The sequence below is a fragment of the Mus caroli genome, unplaced genomic scaffold, assembly GCF_978045245.1.
Source record: "Mus caroli unplaced genomic scaffold, Mus_caroli_1 scaffold_17, whole genome shotgun sequence".
Lineage (NCBI taxonomy): Eukaryota > Metazoa > Chordata > Mammalia > Rodentia > Muridae > Mus > Mus caroli.
The window spans coordinates 91,732,644-91,754,964 of record NW_028227272.1 but is presented as its reverse complement, the minus strand read 5'-3'; positions in this window follow the sequence as shown (position 1 = coordinate 91,754,964).

Genomic DNA, 22,321 nt, shown 5'->3' with positions numbered 1-22,321 from the left:
CCAGAGATGCCACAGACTCAGAAAGAAGAGGTGGGGTGGCTCTGAGGTCAGCCTAACAGCCACTTTAGGCCACTTGGGGCCTGGCCAAGAGACAACCTTTTGGGCAGGTCTGTCAATGTTTTCCCTAGAAGAGTAAACTGAGCAGGGAGACTCTCCCTGCAAGTGGGGTGACCTCTGACCTGCAGGCCAGGTGTAAGGAGGTCCAAAGGGAAAGCTGTTGTTTTTCACCGACTTGTCTTTGCCACTTGCTTGTGAGTGCATCTGCTCTGCTGCTGCTGCTGCAGCTGCCACCATCGCTGTCGTGCTACCAACATTCTTGGCTGATATGAGAACTCAACCTCTTTAGACTTCTAACATGGACTAAAGACCATTAGCTCCTCCAGGCCTTCAGGACAGCCTAGGGCTACTGAGTCAGGCAGCATCAGGGACTCAAACAGTGACTAGGTTCTCTTTCTCCAGAGTGCAGTAGCCATTGTTGGACCACCCACACTGTACCAGATAAGCCAGTCTACTCAATCTCCTGCTGGCTGTTTTTTAATATTTTAGATTTCATTTTTATTTTATGTCTATGGGCATTTTGCCTGCATGTTTAGATGTACACCACATGCATGCAATGCCCTGAGAGGCCAGGAGAGGCCAGAAGATTCCCTGAAAGTGGAGTTAGATGTGGCTGTGAACCGTCTGCCATGTCAGTGCTGAAAGGCACCCAAGTCTTCTACAAGAACAGCAAAGATTGGACAGAGACATGCTAGCAACATGAATGCAAGAAAAAAAAATCACTCAAAACGTTGATAGAGGGCTGGAGAGATGGCTCAGCACGTAAGAGCATTGACTGCTCTTCTGAAGGTCCTGAGTTCAAATCCAAGCAACCACATGGTGGCTCACAACCACCTGTAATGAGATCTGATGCCCTCTTCTGAAGACAGCTATAGTGTACTTATGTATAATAATAAATAGATCTTTTTTAAAAATTAATAGACCTGGAGCGTGCTGGTTTAAGTGCACTTCAAAAAGATATTTTGAGCTGTTCCAGGAAAGTCAGTGAGAACGTACCGTACAGACCCTTCACGGAACACAGACAAAACATACATTCTTCTGGCACTATTATGCTGTTCAGGGGAAGGAACCCAATACTGCTATCCGCCCAGAAGGCTGGAGCAGATGTGTGTTCTAGCCCGGGACCTTTGCAAAGTCTGTGTGGCTGAAGACTTTCTCGGTACCAGACCCTCTTTGTAAGCTTGTTTTTCTCAGTCAGTCCATCTGCATGAAAGGTGTCACATGTACTTTACAGAGAGTCTTGATATCTGGTCTGTGTTTAGTTTACTGTGTTACTCAGAGAGAGGGTCCAGTTTGCTCTGTCGTGCACATGACACTGAGTTAATCATAGAGGACTAGCTTCCCCACCCCCCCCCCCATCTTTTTAACAGGACTCTAACAATAAAATGAGAGATGAGATTATACAAAAGTAGTAAATCATTAGAAGAAATTCAGCTACTTGAGAAATTCAAAGATATATATATATATATATATATATATATATGTATATAGAGATAGAGAGAGGGAGAGAGAGAGATATAGATATAGATAGATCGATAGATCGATAGATAGATAGATAGATAGATAGAGATAGATAGATAGATAGATAGATATAGATAGATAGATAGATAGATAGATAGATAGAGATATAGATATACTTATAGATATAGATATATAGAGAGATATAGATGATATAGATAGATAGATATAGAGATAGAGAGATATAGATATACATACATATATTATGATCATACCCACCCCCTCTTCTCTTCTTCAATTCCCTCATCTCTCCACATATGTCCATGTCCCAATTTTATGTCCTCATTTTTTTAAAAGGATACTAAGTCCATTGAGTACTGACCATATGTGCACACATATAAGCCATCTGCTGCGCTATGAACAATCCACCAGTTGCCAAACCCCCAAAGAAGAATGACTCCCTACCCGGCCCCCAGCAGCTATCAGCTTCCGATAGCTCCTCAGCTAGAGTAGAGGCTCATGAACCCCTCAGCCATCTATACTGGAATCTGAGCTAGTCTGATCTTGTGCAAGGCTTGTGCCAACAGCCAGAGCTGTCACGAGGTCACACATATCATAACCCCATGTTATCTACCTATTCACATAGCATGCGGTGTCAGGAAGACGGGATCCCACGTGTGCCCCACCGTCTGGCTCTCACATTCTTCTTGCCTCCCCTTTTGCTACATCCCCTGAGCCTTTGCAGGGAAATTGACATTAATTTCCGATTAGAGCTGATTCCCTCATTCTGTTGGGGGGAGGGGGGAACCGGAGGGATCTGACTGGCAGGAAACTCTTGCCCTGAGGGCAAAAGGATGAAAGGGGGAGAGAAATGGCCCCACTACAAAGGGGCCTTTCACAGCCAGAGTCTCTGGGGCAACCAGGTGGTAAAGTGCAGCAGGCAGAGCCCATAAGACCCATAGTAACCAGAACATTCTATAGCAATCCCCTCATAGGCCCCATTTAAAATACTTATTTGCATGGCTACATCCCGACAATCAGAGCTCAGCCAAGAGACTCATTCCTGCCACGCCCATTGGTAACCTGCCTTGCAAGGCACCCTAAGGCCTCAGATAGCACCGGGATGTAATAGCTGCTGGACACTCAAGCCTGGAGAAGATTGGGCTGGAACAGTGCCAACCTCCCTTCATTGACACACTCTTTTGCTACCGAGTGTATCAGAGTTCTTCTCCATCCAAATTCCCTTGTGCACATAAAGTTACCCTTGTTCTCCCTTGGCTATCTCTTCACTCCATTCTCGGAGAGAGGACAGTTAAGAAGCTGACTGGAGATAGGAGATGGTCTCTGTCTAGTGACCACTTCAGTAGGGAAAGGGGGCAAAAGAGCTCCCCGAAGAGGCCCGAGTATTTCACTTAATAGATACAACTATGACTTAGGGTTGGAGAGTTAGCCCAGCGCTTAAGAAGAGTTGTTCTTGCAGAGGACCCAGGTCCAATTCTTAGCATGTGCGTGCCCCAGGGAGTCTGCTGCCCTCTTCTGACCTCCACAGTCACCAGGCATGCATATGACGATGTATGTATATATACATACACAGACAGACACAAACAAACACGCATACACACACAAAGTAATAAAATAAACAAATCCAACATATATTAGGTATGGTTATTTAAAATAGGAATAGCCCCCATAGGCTCATATATTTTAATGCTTGGTCATTAGGGAGTGGCAATGCTTGAGAAGGAGGTTTCAAAAGCCCAAGCCAGGTTCCTTCTCTCTCTCTCTCTCTCTCTCTCTCTCTCTCTCTCTCTCTCTCTCTCTCTCTCTCCCTCCCTCCCTCCCTCCCTCTCCCTCTCCCCCACCCTCCCCCTCCCTCTCTCCCTCTTCACCTACTTACAGATCAGGCTGTAGCTCTCAGCTTCTGCTCAGTACCTCCTTGCACATGGTCATGCTTCCCACCATGATGATAATGGACTGAATCTCTGAAGCCGTAAGCCAGCCCCAATTAAACGTTGTCCTTTATAAGAGTTGCTTTGGTCATGGTGTCTGTTCACAGTGACTAAGAATATAGAACAGTGACTAAGACATTAGTAACTGAAATATGTTCCAAAAAAAATCTAAAGAATTAAAGAAAATGCTAGAATTACACCTCATGACAGAGTATCAGTGAAAAAATAGAAATTACCTAAAATATAAGCTTGGGGGTGTCTAGAGAGATGGTTTGGTGGTTAGGAGCACTTGTCCTTACAGAGGGCTCACATTTAGCTTCCAGAACCCACAGGGTGCCCCACAACTATCTGTAGCTCTAGTTCAAGGAGCTCTGATGCCCTCTTCTGGCCCCTGAAGTAACCAGGCACACATGTGGTACACAGTCATGCAGGGCAACTTGGTATAGAACCCAGGTAACTCTGAGACCCTCTCTCAAAACACCAAAGGTAAGGGAAGAGCTGAGAACAGGTAACTGAGAAAGTATGTGCCTGGTACTTGCTATTTACAAGGGCCTAGGCATAATTCCAAGAGAGAGAGACAGAGACAGAGAGAGAGAGAGTCAGAGACAGACAGAGAGACAGAGGCAGAGAGACAGAGACAAAGACAGACAGAGGCAGTGATACAAAGAGACACAGAGACAGAGAGACAGAAACAGACAGAGACACAGAGACAACAGACAAACAGAGACACAGAGACAGAGAGAGAGAGAGAGACAAAGAGAGATAGACAACAGACAGACAGAGACAGACAGACAATAGACAGACAGAGCAAGAATAGGGTAATACCCTGGAACTTTAAGGTCTAAAGACTGCAATTTCTGTTCACTAGTAGAACTCAAAGCCATTTGGGAGTAAATCATCTGAGATTATCTAAACTAAGAAGGAAATGTAGCCATCTTGAGCTATCAAGACAAAAAAAAACAAAACAAAACAAAACACTGCAAACTGAGTAACGCAAGCAACAAACACTTCGCTTGTGAACATGGCCATATTACTGAAATTGATCCCACCAAAATCCCAATATTCTTCCGAGAAATGGAGAAAAAAATCTCAAAATGTACTCAGAAAGGTGGGTGTGGTGGTTTACCCCTTTAATCCCAGTACTTGGGTAACAGAAGTAGGTGGGCCTCTGTGAGCTCCAGGCCAGCCTGGTCTATATATCTATCAAGTTCTAGACCATCCAGGGAGGGATGCACTATAAGACTCTGTCTTTAAAAACAGACATGGCTGCTTCCAGTTGCTGTGGTCATCTTTGCAGGCCACAGCGCAATGCTTTTCAGGTATTGTTGGTCTGGGGCATCTGGCTGTCAAAGGCTAGGGCCTTCATGCATCCAAGATCTGCCCCTCAGGGTACTACTTTGCTCAGAGGACTTGAGTTTCCAGCCCCACAGAGAGCTCCACATCTGACAGGAAAGATGGCACTGGGTGAGAAACTCCACACTGGGGACCCTTTCTTATCACTCATGGAGATGTGTCAGCTAGCCGACATACCTGTGCGATATGCAAAGACAGAGCTGCTAAGTGTCCCTTGATCAGTATACCCTGAGTCCTTATGGTGTCACGGTGGTCTCAGATAGGTTTGCCTGAGGAGATTTCCCATCTCAGAGCTCTTCTCTCCTAGAGCAATCACTTTCGTCCTTGTTGAATTACTTTCCAATCTCTCATGACAGAGATGTGCAAACATGCCGGCAAGCCCCAGTGATCAGACGTGGATCCTTAATAAGCACGGAGGTGTTCACCAGACAGGGTGCCCGCCCTTGCTGATCCTCCTGGCTGTGTGAGGAGCCCCGTGGGCGTCTGTTTGACAAGCTCTGCCAGGAGCTGCAGATCGACTTCCTGATGAGGAAGAGGGTCCCAGACACTATCCACAGGTGCAGGATCTTCTGCAGGCTTTGCCGGATGTCAACACAGTCCTTGCACTGGGGGCGTTTCTCTGCTCTGGGTAGGAAGAAGAGCTCATTTTTGTTTCTCTCCTGTAACCTTCCAGCTTACGCCACCCACCAGTTTGCTCTGGTCCCCAGATTCCACCCCTTCACAAGCCGCACCACTCCATCAAACGACTGGTATCCATCAAGACCGGTCAGGACTCACTCTTCCTCTTGGTTCTCAGGCAACCATTCTCTGCTGATAAACTGTTCAGCCTCTCCATTCAGTGTTCTGCTCAGAGCTGATCTTCCCTGTAGCGCTTCATTATTCTCGATTATTCTAGTTTTCCTTTTTTTTTTTTTTTAAGATTTATTTATGGGCTGGCAAGATGGCTCAGTGGGTAAGAGCACTGACTGCTCTTCCGAAGGTCCTGAGTTCAAATGCCAGCAACCACATGGTGACTCACAACCATCCGTAGTGAAATCTGACTCCCTCTTCTGGTGCATCTGAAGTCAACTACAGTGTACTTATGTATAATAATAAATAAATCTTTAGACTGCAGTGAGCAGGGACTGAGTGAGTGGAGTTGATCGGAGCAAGCGGGGCTGACCAGAGCCAGCAGAGGTCCTAAAATTCAATTCCCAACAACCACATCAAGGCTCACAACCATCTGTACAGCTACAGTATACTCACATACTTAAAATAAATAAATCTTTTTTAAGTTTATTTATTTATTTTATGTATGTGAGTACACCCTTGCTCTCTTCAGACACACCAGAAGAGGCATTAGATCCCATTACAGATGGTTGTGAGCCACTATGTGGTTGCCGGGAATTGAACTTGAGACCTCTGGAAGAGCAGTCGGTTCTCTTAACTGCTGAGCCATCTCTCCAGCCTGATTCTAGTCTTCTATGACTTGATTGTCCCAAGCTCTAGGTAAAATGAAGCTCAACTGCCAGGCCCCTGTGGCAGCAGAGATTTGCACTTATGTACCCACATCCTCCCAAAAAGCGTCTGACCAGATTCTCAGAAGGCGGTTTGCTGAAGCTAAGGCCTTAGATTTTTCACAAGGAGTTCTCCTGAGCACCTGGTGTAGGTACCAGGGATCCTTCAGGAGGAAGGAGAACCTGTCCTGTGAATTTTCCTGAGGAGACACGAACAAATGTCTCTTCATCCCAGAGAGAACAATCACGATGAACCAAAGAGAGGGCTGCACCCAAGTCCAGCTGATGTGAAACCAGAGAATTACTAAGGTGACCGTACTGGCAGGTTTTGTGTCAACTTGACACAGCTGGAGTTATCACTGAGAAAGGAGCTTCAGTTGAGGAAATGCCTCCAAGAGATCCAGCTGTGGGGCATTTTCTCATTTTGTGATCAAGAAGGCAGGTCCATGGTGGTGATGCCATCCCTGGGCTGGTAGTCCTAGGTTCTATAAGAGAGCAAGCTGAGCAAGCCAGGGGAAGCAAGCCAGTAAGTAACATCCCTCCATGGCCTCTGCATCAGTTCCTGCTTCCTGACCTGCTTGAGCTCCAGTCCTGACTTCCTTTAGTGATGAACAGCAGTATGGAAGTGTAAGCCGAATAAACCCTTTCCTCCCTAACTTGCTTCTTGGTCATGATGTTTGTGCAGGAATAGAAACCCTGACTAATGCCGGGCGTGGTGGCACACACCTTTAATCCCAGCACTCGGGAGGCAGAGGCAGGCGGATTTCTGAGTTCGAGGCCAGCCTGGTCTACAAAGTGAGTTCCAGGACAGCCAGGACTATACAGAGAAACCCTGTCTCAAAAAAAACCAAAAAAAAAAAGAAACCCTGACTAAGACCGTGTTTTACAGGACCGTGGGAGAGGGCTGCCTCTAGGACTGTGAGGGATGCGTGCTTTTCTTCTCTCTTGGGTGTTTGCCTGCTTGTAGTCCATATACCATACATGTGCAGTACCCACAGCAGGCAGAAGGGGGAGCAGGATCCTCCGGAATGAGAGTTACAGATGGCTGTGGGTTGCTGGGAATCAAACCTGGGCCGCAAGTGCTTACCCCACTGGGTCAGTTCCCAGCCCACTCTCATTTTTAATTAGCATGTATATTCATTGTGCACAGTGCTATGCCTCACGATAGCATGTTCATATGTGGTTTTCTATGTACTTTGCTCATATTACATGTCCCCCTATGTAGAGGATTTTTAATTTGATGCACCCTCTTTTAAAAAAGAAATTTAGCTGGGTGCGGTGGTGTACACCTTTAATCCCAGCACTTGGGAGGCAGAGGCAGGAGGATGTCTGAGTTCCAAGCCAGCCTGGTCTACATAGAGAGATCCAGTCTCAAAAAGAATTCATTTTTATTTAAAATGGATTTTTTTCATACACTATATTCTAATCAGAGTTTTCCTCCCCTGCATTCTCCCAGATCTTCCCCACTTCCCCACCCACCCAAATCTATTCTCTCTCTCTCTCTCTCATTCTCTCTCAAGCAAACAGGCAAATAACAAATAAACCAAAATAGAATAAAACAACCAACCAAAAAGAGCCAAAGAAAAATCAGAATAGAGGGCCACAGGCCTCATCCGGCCAGATCAGCGCCAGGGTAGCTAGAGCGCAGGGTTGCCTGACACCCGCCAGCTACCCACGACCCCCGCCACAGGATTTTGGGACTGCTGGTGAGTGGAACACAGCTTCTGCTCCAGTCCAATCACGCGGGACCTGAGACTGCTCTGGTTGGGGAGAGAGAAATCCGGCCTACATAGGGCCACAAGCCTCTTCCGGTCAGAAAAGCACCGGGGCAGCTAGGGCGCAGGGTCGGCTGACACTCGCCAGCTACCCACAACACCCGCCACAGGATCTTAAGACTTCTGGTGAGTGGAACACAGCTTCTGCTCCAATCCAATTGCGCGCGGGACCTGAGACTGCATTAGTTAGGGAAGCAGAAACCGGCCTGAGTAGGGCCACAGGCCTCATCCGGCCGGATCAGCACAGGGGTAGCTTGAGCGCAGGGTCGCCTGACACCCGCCAGCTACCCACGACCCCCGCCACAGGATTTTGAGACTGCTGGTGAGTGGAACACAGCTTCTGCTCCAGTCCAATCACGCGGGACCTGAGACTGCTTTGGTTGGGGAGGCAGAAATCTGGCCTACTTAGGGCCACAAGCCTCTTCCGGTCAGAAAAGCACCGGGGTAGCTAGGGCGCAGGTTCGGCTGACACTCGCCAGCTACCCACAATACCCACCACAGGATCTTAAGACTTCTGGTGAGTGGAACACAGCTTCTGCTCCAATCTTTAAACAGTGACAACGATAACAACTAACCCCAGAGATTACCAGATGGCAAAAGGTAAACGTAATAATCTTACTAACAGAAACCAAGACCACTCACCATCATCAGAACCCAGCACCCCCACTTCGCCCAGTCCAGGGCACCCCAACACACTGGAAAAGCTAGACACGGATCTAAAAGCATATGTCATGATGATGGTAGAGGACATCAAGAAGGACTTTAATAACTCACTTAAAGAATTACAGGAGAACATGGCTAAAGAGTTACAAGTCCTTAAAGAAAAACAGGATAACACAATCAAACAGGTAGAAGTCCTTAAAGAAAAACAGGATAACACAATCAAACAGGTAGAAGTCCTTAAAGAAAAACAGGAAAACACATCCAAACAGATGATGGAAATGAACAAAACCATACTAGACCTAAAAAGGGAAGTAGACACAATAAAGAAAACCCAAAATGAGTCAACACTGGAGATAGAAACCCTAGGAAAGAAATCTGGAACCATAGATACGAGCATCAGCAACAGAATACAAGAGATGGAAGAGAGAATCTCAGGTGCAGAAGATTCCATAGAGAACATCGGCACAACAGTCAAGGAAAATGTAAAATGCAAAAAGATCCTAACTGAAAACATCCAAGAAATACAGGACACAATGAGAAGACCAAACCTACGGATAATAGGAGTGGATGAGAATGAAGATTTTCAACTCAAAGGACCAGCAAACATCTTCAACAAAATTGTAGAAGAAAACTTCCCAAATCTAAAGAAAGAGATGCCCATGAACATACAAGAAGCCTACAGAACTCCAAATAGACTGGACCAGAAAAGAAATACCTCCCGACACATAATAATCAGAACAACAAATGCTCTAAATAAAGATAGAATACTAAAAGCAGTAAGAGAAAAAGGCCAAGTAACATATAAAGGCAAGCCTATCAGAATTACACCAGATTTTTCACCAGAGACTATGAAAGCCAGAAGATCCTGGACGGATGTTATACAGACACTAAAAGAACACAAATTCCAGCCCAGGCTACTATACCCAGCCAAACTCTCAATTAACATAGATGGAGAAACCAAAGTATTCCACGACAAAACCAAACTCACACATTATCTCTCCACGAATCCAGCCCTTCAAAGGATAATAACAGAAAAAAAACAATACAAGGACAGGAACCACGCCCTAGAAACAACAAGAAGGTAATCCCTCAACAAACCTAAAAGAAGACAGCCACAAGAACAGAATGCCAACTTTAACAACAAAAATAACAGGAAACAACAATTACTTTTCCTTAATATCTCTTAATATCAATGGACTCAACTCCCCGATAAAAAGACATAGACTAACAAACTGGCTACACAAACAAGACCCAACATTTTGCTGCTTACAGGAAACTCATCTCAGAGAAAAAGATAGACACTACCTCAGAATGAAAGGCTGGAAAACAATTTTCCAAGCAAATGGTATGAAGAAACAAGCTGGAGTAGCCATTCTAATATCTGATAAGATTGACTTCCAACCCAAAGTCATTAAAAAAGACAGGGAGGGACACTTCATATTCATCAAAGGTAAAATCCTCCAAGAGGAACTATCAATCCTGAATATCTATGCTCCAAATACAAAGGCAGCCACATTCATTAAAGAAACTTTAGCAAATCTCAAAGCACACATTGCACCTCATACAATAATAGTGGGAGACTTCAACACACCACTTTCACCAATGGACAGATCATGGAAACAGAAACTAAACAGGGACACAGAGAAACTAAGAGAAATTATGAATCAAATGGATCTGGCAGATATCTACAGAACATTCTATCCTAAAACAAAAGGATATACCTTCTTCTCAGCACCTCATGGCACCTTCTCCAAAATTGACCACATAATTGGTCACAAAACAGACCTCAACAGATACAAAAATATTGAAATTGTCCCATGCATCCTATCAGATCACCATGGACTAAAGCTGATCTTCAATAACAAAATAAATAATAGAAAGCCAACCTTCACATGGAAACTGAACAACACTCTTCTCAATGATACCTTGGTCAAGGAAGGAATAAAGAAAGAAATTAAGGACTTTTAGAGTTCAATGAAAATGAAGCCACAACATACCCAAACTTATGGGACGCAATGAAAGCATTTCTAAGAGGAAAACTCATAGCTCTGAGTGCCTCCAAAAGGAAACTAGAGAGAGCACACATTAGCAGCTTGACAACACACCTAAAAGCACTAGAACAAAAGGAAGCAAATTCACCCAAGAGGAGTAGACGGCAGGAAATAATCAAACTCAGGGGTGAAATCAACCAAGTGGAAACAAGAAAAACTATTCAAAGAATCAACCAATCAAGGAGCTGGTTCTTTGAGAAAATCAACAAGATAGATAAACCCTTAGCCAGACTCACTAGAGGGCACAGGGAAAGCATCCTAATTAACAAAATCAGAAATGAAAAAGGAGACATAACAACAGATCCTGAAGACATCCAAAACACCATCAGATCCTTCTACCAAAGGCTAACAAAACTGGAGAACCTGGATGAAATGGAGAAGTTCCTAGACAGATACCAGGTACCAAAGTTGAATCAAGATCAGGTTAATGATCTAAACAGCCCTATATCCCCCAAAGAAATAGAAGCAGTCATTAATAGTCTCCCAACTAAAAAAAGCCCAGGACCAGATGGGTTTAGTGCAGAGTTCTATCAGACCTTCAAAGAAGATCTAATCCCAGTTCTTCACAAACTATTCCACAAAATAGAAACAGAAGGTACTCTACCCAACTCATTCTATAAAGCCACAATTACTCTGATACCTAAACCACAAAAAGACCCAACAAAGATAGAAAACTTCAGACCAATATCCCTTATGAATATTGATGCAAAAATCCTCAATAAAGTTCTTGCTAACCGAATCCAAGAACACATCAAAACAATCATCCATCCTGACCAAGTAGGTTTCATCCCAGGGATGCAGGGATGGTTCAATATACGGAAATCCATCAACGTAATCCAGTATATAACAAACTCAAAGACAAAAACCACATGGTCATCTCGTTAGATGCGGAAAAAGCATTTGACAAGATCCAACACCCATTCATGATAAAAGTCTTGGAAAGATCAGGAATTCAAGGCCCATACCTAAACATGATAAAAGCAATCTACAGCAAACCAGTAGCCAACATCAAAGTAAATGGTGAGAAGCTTGAAGCAATCCCTCTAAAATCAGGGACTAGACAAGGCTGTCCACTTTCTCCATACCTATTCAACATTGTACTTGAAGTCCTAGCCAGAGCAATTCGACAACAAAAGGAGATCAAAGGGATACAAATTGGAAAAGATGAAGTCAAAATATCACTTTTTGCAGATGATATGATAGTATATATAAGTGACCCTAAAAATTCCACCAGAGAACTCCTAAGCCTGATAAACAGCTTCGGTGAAGTAGCTGGATATAAAATTAACTCAAACAAATCAATGGCCTTTCTCTACACAAAGAATAAACAGGCTGAGAAAGAAATTAGGGAAACAACACCCTTCTCAATGTCACAAATAATATAAAATATCTTGGCGTGACTCTAACTAAGGAAGTGAAAGATCTGTATGATAAAAACTTCAAGTCTCTGAAGAAAGAAATTATAGAAGATCTCAGAAGATGGAAAGATCTCCCATGCTCATGGATTGGCAGGATCAACATTGTAAAAATGGCTATCTTGCCAAAAGCAATCTACAGATTCAATGCAATCCCCATCAAAATTCCAAATGAATTCTTCAACGAATTAGAAAGTGCAATCTGCAAATTCATCTGGAATAACAAAAAACCTAGGATAGCAAAAACTCTTCTCAAGGATAAAAGAACCTCTGGTGGAATCACCATGCCGGACCTAAAGCTCTACTACAGAGCAATTGTGATAAAAACTGCATGGTACTGGTATAGTGACAGACAAATAGACCAATGGAATAGAATTGAAGACCCAGAAATGAACCCACACACCTACGGTCACTTGATCTTCGACAAGGGAGCTAAAAACATCCAGTGGAAGAAAGACAGCATTTTCAACAAATGGTGCTGGCACAACTGGTTGTTAACATGTAGAAGAATGCGAATCGATCCATTCCTATCTCCTTGTACTAAGGTCAAGTCTAAGTGGATCAAGGAACTTCACATAAAACCAGAGACACTGAAACTTATAGAGGAGAAAGTGGGGAAAAGCCTTGAAGATATGGGCACAGGGGAAAAATTCCTGAATAGAACAGTAATGGCTTGTGCTGTAAGATCGAGAATTGACAAGTGGGACCTCATGAAACTACAAAGCTTCTGCAAGGCTAAAGACACCATCAATAAGACAAAAAAACCACCAACAGATTGGGAAAGGATCTTCACCTATCCTAAATCAGATAAGGGACTAATATCCAATATATATAAAGAACTCAAGAAGGTGGACTCCAGAAAGTCAAATAACCCCATTAAAAATGGGGCTCAGAACTGAACAAAGAATTCTCACCTGAGGAATACCGAATGGCAGAGAAACACCTGAAAAAATGTTCAACATCCTTAATCATCAGGGAAATGCAAATCAAAACAACCCTGAGATTCCACCTCACACCAGTCAGAATGGCTAAGATCAAAAATTCAGGTGACAGCAGATGCTGGCGAGGATGTGGAGAAAGAGGAACACTCCTCCATTGTTGGTGGGATTGCAAGCTTGTACAACCACTCTGGAAATCAGTCTGGCGGTTCCTCAGAAAATTGGACATAGTACTACCGGAGGATCCAGCAATACCTCTCCTGGGCATATATCCAGAAGATGTCCCAACCGGTAAAAAGGACACATGCTCCACTATGTTCATAGCAGCCCTATTTATAATAGCCAGAAGCTGGAAAGAACCCAGATGTCCCTCAACAGAGGAATGGATACAGAAATTATGGTACATTTACACAATGGAGTACTACTCAGCTATTAAAAAGAATGAATTTATGAAATTCCTAGCCAAATGGATGGACCTGGAGGGCATCATCTTGAGTGAAGTAACACAATCACAAAAGAACTCACACAATATGTATTCACTGATAAGTGGATATTAGCCCAAAACTTAGGATACCCAAGATATAAGATACAACGCTAAACGCATGAAACTCAAGAACAATGAAGACCAAAGTGTGGACACTGTGCACCTTCTTAGAATTGGGAACAAAACACCCAGGGAAGGAGTTACAGAGACAAAGTTCGTAGCTGTGATGAAAGGATGGACCATTTAGAGACTGCCGTATCCAGGGATCCATCCCATAATCAGCTTATAAACGCTGACACCATTGCATACACTAGCAAGATTTTGCTGAAAGGACCCAAATATAGCTGTCTCTTGTGAGACGATGCCGGGGCCTAGCAAACACAGGAGTGGATGTTCACAGTCAGCTATTGGATGTATCACAGGGCTCCCAATGGAGAAGCTAGAGAAAGTACCCAAGGAGCTAAAGGGATCTGCAACCCTATTGTTGGAACAACATGATGTACTAACCAGAACCCCGGAGCTCTTGTCTCTAGCTGCATATGTATCGAAAGATGGCCTAGTCGGCCATCAATGGAAAGAGAGGCCCATTGGACTTGCAAACTTTATATGCCCCAATATAGGGGAATGCCAGGGCCAAAAGAATGGGAATGGGTGGGTAGGGAAGTGGGGGGCGCTATGGGGGACTTTTGGGATAGCATTGGAAATGTAATTGAGGAAAATATGTAATAAAAATATTAAAAATCAAAAAAAAATCAGAATAAAAGCACATAAAGATGCAAAGATACACACACATGCACACACATAAATCTCATAAAAACACAGAATTGGGGGCTGGAGAGATGGCACAGAGGTTAAGAGGTCCTGAGTTTAATTCCCAGCAACCACATGGTGGGTGGGTGGTTCACAACCATCTGTAATGGGATCTGATGCCCTCTTCTGGTCTGTAGGCATTCATTCAGGTAGAATGCTGTATACATAATAGATAGATAGATAGATAGATAGATAGATAGATAGATAGATAGATCTTTTAAAAACACACACACATACAACTGGAAACCATAATATAGAAGCAAAGGACCTATAAGGTATATTTTTTTTAAAGCCCAGACAGATCATTATGAGTCAAAAACCCTCCAGAATCCCACTGGCCACTGACTTTGTTTTGTGTTGGCATCCATTGCTCTGCATCTGCCCAAGGTGGTTTGTACACTTTGACTGTTGGAGATTGTCCACTGGAGACAGCTTCTGGGTTAGGAGTGGGAGCTTGTGACCCTCCCCCACCCAGCACTGGCACCTCATTTGGCTTAGACCTGTACAGGTCCTAAGCATGTCACCATAGGGTTTGTAGGCTCATATGGGCATCCGTTGGGCTGTTTGAAGGCCTTGTGTACTTGGTATCTGCCACCCCCTCTGACTCTTACAGTCTTCCAGCCTCCTCCCTGAGCCCTGAGGAGTTTGATGGAGACATCCCATATATAGCTGAGCTCTCCAAGGTCTCTCGCTCTCTGCACATTGTCCTGCTGTGTGGGTCTTTTCATTTGTTCCCATCTGCTGCAGGAGGAAGCCACTCTGATCACAGCTCTGCAATCAGAGATCGATACCGCAAGATGTCATTCGGAGCCATTTTACTACTAAAATGTTTAGCAAAACAGTTGTATTTTGTTTTCTCCTAGGTCCATGGCATATCTAGTCTCAGGCTAGTGTTGGGCATAGGATCCACCCCATAGAGTGGTCTTAAATCAAATCAAGTAGTAGTTGGTTACTTGCATAACTTTTGTGCCAATATTGTACCAGTGTATTTGCGGTTAGCTCACCGTTAGATCAAAGGGTTTGTAACTACGTCCTAGAACTTACTATGTAGGCCAGGCTGACTTAGAACTCACAAAGACCTGCCTGCCTCTGCTGCTCAAGTGCTAGGATTAATGGATAGTAGAAGGAGGGGGGTGGAGGGGGAGGGAGAGGGGAGGCCACCCATACACACTTGGAAAGAAGGAGGGAGGGGATGAGAGGACAAAGCAGGAGCAGGAAGGCAAGAGCAAGAGAGAGCAGAGGAGGGGGCAAGCAGCCCCTTTTATAGTGAATCAGGCACACCTGGCTATTGCCAGGTAACTGTGGGACAGAGCTTAGACAGAACGCTAACAGTAATTAAGTAAAGTAGCAAGCAAAAGGATCACACACATGGTAATAATTAAGTGAAGTAGTAAACAAAGTCCCAAGGTCACTGCTTCTGATATTCTTTTTGTTTGGTTGGTTGGCTTTGGGTTTTTTTGAGACAGGGTTTCTCTGTGTAGCCCTGGCTGTCCTGGAACTCACTCTGTAGACCAGGCTGGCCTCGAACTCAGAAATCTGCCTGCCTCTGCCTCCCAAGTGCTGGGATTAAAAGTGTGCGCCACCATGCCTGGCTTTTTCTGATATTCTTATCTGAGCCGACTTCCTTGTCCAAGCCCAGTGACAGATGCCAAATCCCTAAAAGAAGCACCAAAAGCTCTCAACACGTGGGCTCCTGCACACATGTGCAATACACTCATCGGACATGTAAACACACATGCTATAAAAATAAAAATAACCCTTAGGGCTAGAGAGACAGATGGCTCCGAGGTTAAGAGGACCCAGGGTTGATTCCCATTGCCCACACAGCAGCTTACAATCATCAGGAAACCTAGCTCCAGGGGATCCGATACCCTCGCCTCTGCACAGTGCACAGACATACATGCACGAGAAACACCCATATACATAAAATAAAATATTTTTTCATTAAAAAAATTTTTTTTAACAAAAAGAAGAGAAATACTAAATGGTCTTATTTATCTTAAACTACAGCAGAAATTCACTGCCCTGACAGAATCATACTCATTTCTGGATTCAGGGACAAAGAAAGTTAAATAGACAAAAGTCACAAGGGATCCCTGAGAGACAAGGGACAGCTGATAGGATATTCTATGTGTCAGTTCAGCTAATAGGTACATAGGTATATGCATTTATTAAACCATCAAACACTAAAATTGATGAATTTTATTATATGTAAATAGAGCTAGTTAAAATACGCATGTTAAAACATTTTTTTAGGCATATCAGAAGACTGTTTGTCATTTGGATGAACTGGGTCTGCATGGGAAAGCCAGGGACCAGAGGCAGGAATCAAAGCTCCATCCTGGACCGGGAGATAGAGCGATGGGTAACATGCTTGTGAGGTGGGCCTGCCAGCCCCAGTTCAGATCTCACAATCTCATGGGAGATTGTGGAGCCTGGAGCAAAGGAGGCATTTGCAGCCCAGTACCACTGCTGGGAGTAAGAGGCAGATAGGGGAGTCTCTAGCACAGCGGTCCTCAATCTTCCTAACTTTAATACAGTTCCTCCCATTGTAGTGGCCCCAACCAGAAAATTATCTCATTGCTACTTCATAACTATAATCTTGCTACTGTTATGAATCTCACTGTAATTTAAATATCTGATATTCAGGACAACGGATATGCGACCACCAAGGGAGTTGAGACCCACAGGTTGACCCGTACTCTAGAAGGTGTGGGCAGCGAGGGTAGAGAGAGTCTGTCTTGAATTAGGTGAAGGGAGGGTGAAGACAGATCCATGAAAGTTGCATCTGGTTATATGTGTATGTGTGTGTGTGTGTGTGTGTGTGTGTGTGTCTGTGTGTGTCTGTGGTCTCTGTGTGTGTGTGTGTATATATATATATATATATATATATATATGAAGGATATATATATACACACACACATATATATACAGGATATGAAGGATGTGTATGTATATATATATATATATATATATATATATATATATATGAAGGATACACACACATATATGGCCTTATATATATGTGTGTATATATATATATATGTATGTATATATGTGTACATGTGTGTATGTGTATATATGTATGTATATATGTGTACATGTGTGTATGTATATATATGTATGTATGTATGTGTGTATGTATGTGTGTATATACATATACATATATATACATATATATACATACATATATATATATATATATATATATATATATATAGCTTCACTTGAGGATACTCAAGTGAGCACGTGGGCAGAGGACGTAGATATCGTGGATATAGAGACAGAGGAAACAAGACCAGTAAAGGGAAGGGCAGGTCTGATGACTGGCTGATATACTCAGAAAGCCAGAAGTTAGCTCACTGGTGAGCAGAGAGAGGTAATTGCTGACTGCAGCGAAGACCTGAGTGTCACGCTGACATGGGCTGGAAAGGCACAGAAAATAAAAACATCCTAAAGGGGAAGATGGATGGAATTTAGCCAACATTGGCTATGAGAGGGAGTGCCTCAGACAGCCTAAGCTAGATCCGCGCCGCGCTCACGCACGCGCACATGGTGTGTGTGTGTGTGTGTGTGTGTGTGTGTGTGTGTGTATTGTGGTGCACTCAGAGACAAGCAACTTGGGAGCTGCTGAGCTCAGAATACCCACAGGACAACAGGCGATGTCGGCAAGCGTAAAGGACGGATGTAACACCGGGAGTCAGAAGGCACAGGAAGCAACCCTTGCTCTGTGGTGAGCGCCCACGCTTGTCCTGAGCCGGTTTCCCTTCTGCATCCACCAAGTGCGCTCTGACTACAAATCCAGGACAGGTGGATCCCTACAGCAAAGCTTCTTGTATCTCATTGCTCTAACTATATAAACGGTAAGGTTGGGCTGGGGGGAATGTCTGAATTTTGGGGATCAAAAAGATCAGGGTTGAAACCTCTTCAATCTCTGTCCTACGGATGAAACAGCCCAAAGGGGCTGAAACATGGGCATGGCAGGCAGGAGCGGGTGCTCCATTTGCTGGTGACCCACACCCTCCTCCGTTTCCCAGCGCCCTCTAGGCAGAGAGTCTTTTTCCAAGCGAGCGACCTTCTGGACTCCTGACGCAACAAGCGGACTCTAGGAGGAGGCTGGTAGGAATCCCTAATTCGGCAAGTGTGACGTCAAGATGTACACGTGACTTCCCAAACACGCAGACGCACTCACGCAGGAACCAGGGCAGCATCAGCCCGCCACCTTCTTCCAGGAAAGAAACAGCAGCTTTCCTAGAAAAGACACTAGGGCGTCCCCATAGGTCAATCCTGGAAGCCCTGAGGCCACTCAAGTCCCATCAGCATTCCCAAGGGAACTCGGCCTTGGAAGACTTCTGCAGGGAGGCCTGAGCAGAGATAATTGAGGACATCCCAGGAAGGAGACCTGCACCCGCTCTGCATTGCGAGCACTCTGCCACCGAGACTGCCAATCAGAGCGCCAGCCAATGTGAGCTGCGGACGGTTGTCATGGGAACAGGATCAGGCAGTCTCTTCGGGTTTGAGTCTGCCTGTGCCTAGCCCCTGGGATCTCATCTCCCAACTTACATTGTTGCCACACCAACCCCAGTAGAATCTGTGTGACAAGTTCCACAAACTGAAGCGAAAGCTTCAAAAGAAGGAGGCTTCCTGGAACCAGTTGTTGAACTCTTGGCCGGAGCAAAATATTGAGCCGTAGTTCTCATGGCAATTTATCTGCTTTATCTTCTTCTCTTCCTTTCTTATTTACAAGATGTTCCTGATAGCCTAGGCTGAGATTTTAATCGAGAAACTGGATAAGAAACCATCCCTTGAGATGGGGTCACTAGCCATGACCTTATCTCCCAGAAAACATAAATCATTTACAAAATTACAAAATAGTATTATGATAGATTCAAAACTTTCCCAACAACAAAATTTCACATGGCTACGTGTGTGTTGTCGGAAGTGGGCTTTGGTATATGGTAAAGAAAGACTTAAATAAAAAAGAATTAAAATAGAATTAAAAATTCACACCTTGAAGATTCACAAAAAAAAAATCAGGTACTAGATGTTAAATAATAACTGACCATAAAATTTATTAACCTGCTCTTGGAAATATGCCATTAGCCTCGGATGATTTTGTGCTTTGCTGTGCCAAATAACAATGATGTTATCTGTCCAATCCGTGATTGCCCCACTAAACACATCTTCTAAGAGTTGTAATACTTATTTCATTATGCATAAAAATCCTTGCTTGAGAGCTGAAAAATACACTCAGATTCAAACTGCCTCTGTGTATGTTTCTGTTGGTCACCGCCAAATCCTTACCCACCTAGCCTTCGAGGACCCTCGTTCCGGGGACCCCCATATCCGGCTGGGGTGGCCCATGGCACAGTGTGTTTTGCAACCACAGCCCAGGAGGGTTGAGACCTGATGCTCAGAAAGATGAGAGCCTTGCCCCGCCCACGCCTAGAGCAAGCACCTGCACATTCCTCCCTGGTCCTACTAAGTGACCTTGAGGTCAGAGCAGATGGGTCCGCCTTGTGCTCTTCAGCACTTGTTAGGAGTGAGCTTGGTCCCCTGTCCAGGTGACAACAGTTGAACCCCTTCCTTGTGCACGACTGGGCGCTGTTACTGGGCCCTTCGTTGAGAGCGTGCACCCTTGGACCCACTGGGCTTGGAAGAGGGAAGATGAAGCCCGAGCAGGCTTTCCCTGACTCTTCTGAGGCGCTCAGCAAGTGTCACTTCAGAGCGTTGAGTGCACCTGGCTTGAAGTCAGCCCTCTCCTTGTGATGTATGAGTATTTTCTGTACAGGTCAGTGTTTGCTCTCCCCGCAGCTCAGGTCAAGGGGAACCCATACGCAGGGAGCCACAGTGGCAAGAGCTTGAAGCATCTGGCCACAGGGCACCCACAGTCATGAAACAGGAGGAGGGATATTTGGTGGTGTTCTCCATTTAATACAGTCCAAGATCCTCTGCCTAGGGATTGGTCTCACCCACAATGAAGGCGTGGGCTCTGCTCACTTCACTGAGCACCATCAAGAGTGCCCCACAGCTGTATGCAGAGACCCATCTCCCAGGTGATTCCAGAGTCCGGGAGCTGATAAGCCAGGGATGGTGCTGTCTCTTGGTTCCTGACCTTGCCTTTCTCTTGCTCCTCTCCTCTCCCACCCACTTCCCAGCATAGCCCGAGCGCGATGCTGTCTGTGCCTTTCCCAAGGGCCCTATCAGAGGCACAGCCAGTGGGCTCTGAGCGGGAGTTCCAAAGGGATCACAGACCTTGCAGCAGGCCTCGCCTCCTGAAAGTACCAGAGCCCCTCACCCATGTCCCACGCTAGTGCTAAAGCCTTAACTTCTGAGCCTTTGGCAGACACTTGAGAGCCAAACTCTAACACAGATAAATTTACATCAGAAAGGCAAGAGTGCTTTGATTACAATAGAGGGGTGGACACCAGCCTTGAGAACTTAACATTTGAGCATGATAAGGTGTTTGTCCCGCATGACTCACCTAACCTATCTACCACACCATCACTGGTCCATCTTCCCCAGAATCCACAATCACTGCGGGTCTCCTTTCCCATCTCATCCACGCCAGATGTTTGCAACAGTTACAGTTCAGCTGTGCACTAAACAGGGCTGGGCAGGCTCCAAAGATAGTCACAGCACATGGCTTCAGCTGCTGAGAACGACATATCAGAGTTCTGAAAGCGGGCGGGGAGTGGGTGTGTGCTTCATAGCGCGTGTCCGCAGATCCGTCCTGGGGCCTCGCCTCTCTATATAAGGCTGTGCAGCTGAGAACACATTTGAGCCTACAGAGTCATCGGCAGGATTTGACATTGCTATCTTTAGAAGCAGCACGAGCCGTATGAATCCACCTGTGGTTATCTTTTAGCGGTGCCCTGGCCTTATAAAGACACACATGGCCATGCCACTCAGACCAAAGGAATTCAGACGCATCGCCTCAGAGCTCTGAAAATAATACTCCCCTTTTAGGGACTGCGGGGTAGGGGTGCTCAGAGCTCAGCTCCACTTGTTAAGACGCTGCACAAAAAAAAAAAAAAAAAAAAACCAAGGAGTTATGTATGGTAACAAATGCAGATTCCCTACGTTCCTCCACTCAGAAATCTAACCCCGAGTGGTTCATTAGAAGAGGCTGGAATTCTGTGCTTCACGGGCTTCTGCAGCTGTGGGTACTGGTGCCCACAGAACATACTTTAAGACCCCCGAACATTAGTGTCTGAAGATACTGCCTCCCGAAGCTGAGTGAACGTCGGGCCAATGTACAAGCCAGCCGTCTGAAGGCTAGAAGCCAGCACTCTTAACTGCTGAACCAGTTAAGTCAGTTAAGTCAGTCTTCCTTGTAGACTCCATGTGTCCATTGTTATTTTAGCTCTTATTTCCAACAAAAGTCCCTGGACCTAGCCGGGCAGTGGTGGCGCACGCCTGTAATCCCAGCACTTGGGAGGTGAGGCAGGTGGATTTCTGAGGTCGAGGCCAGCCTGGTCTACAGAGTGAGTTCCAGGACAGCCAGGACTGCACAGAGAAACCCTGTCTCAAAAAAACAAAAAGAAAATAAAAAAGTCCCTGGACCAGACAGCTGTCATACCAGCTGCAACTCAGGCCAGAGCATCACTCAACCCTCATCAGAGAACCTCCCTCTTGCAGCAGATGGTGACAAAGCACCCCTGGGCAATGTGCAGAGAGTGAGAGACCTCCCTAACGCACTCTGCCCTAACTGGGATATCTTCATCCGACCCCTTCCTCAAAACCCAGAAATCTACACAGAAGAAAAGACAGAATTACTGTAAGAGTGAGAGGCTGACTCCCAGGACACAGCACATGTGAACTCAGACAGCACAGCTCCTGGAAGCCCTGCACTGAGTCAAGCCAGACCAG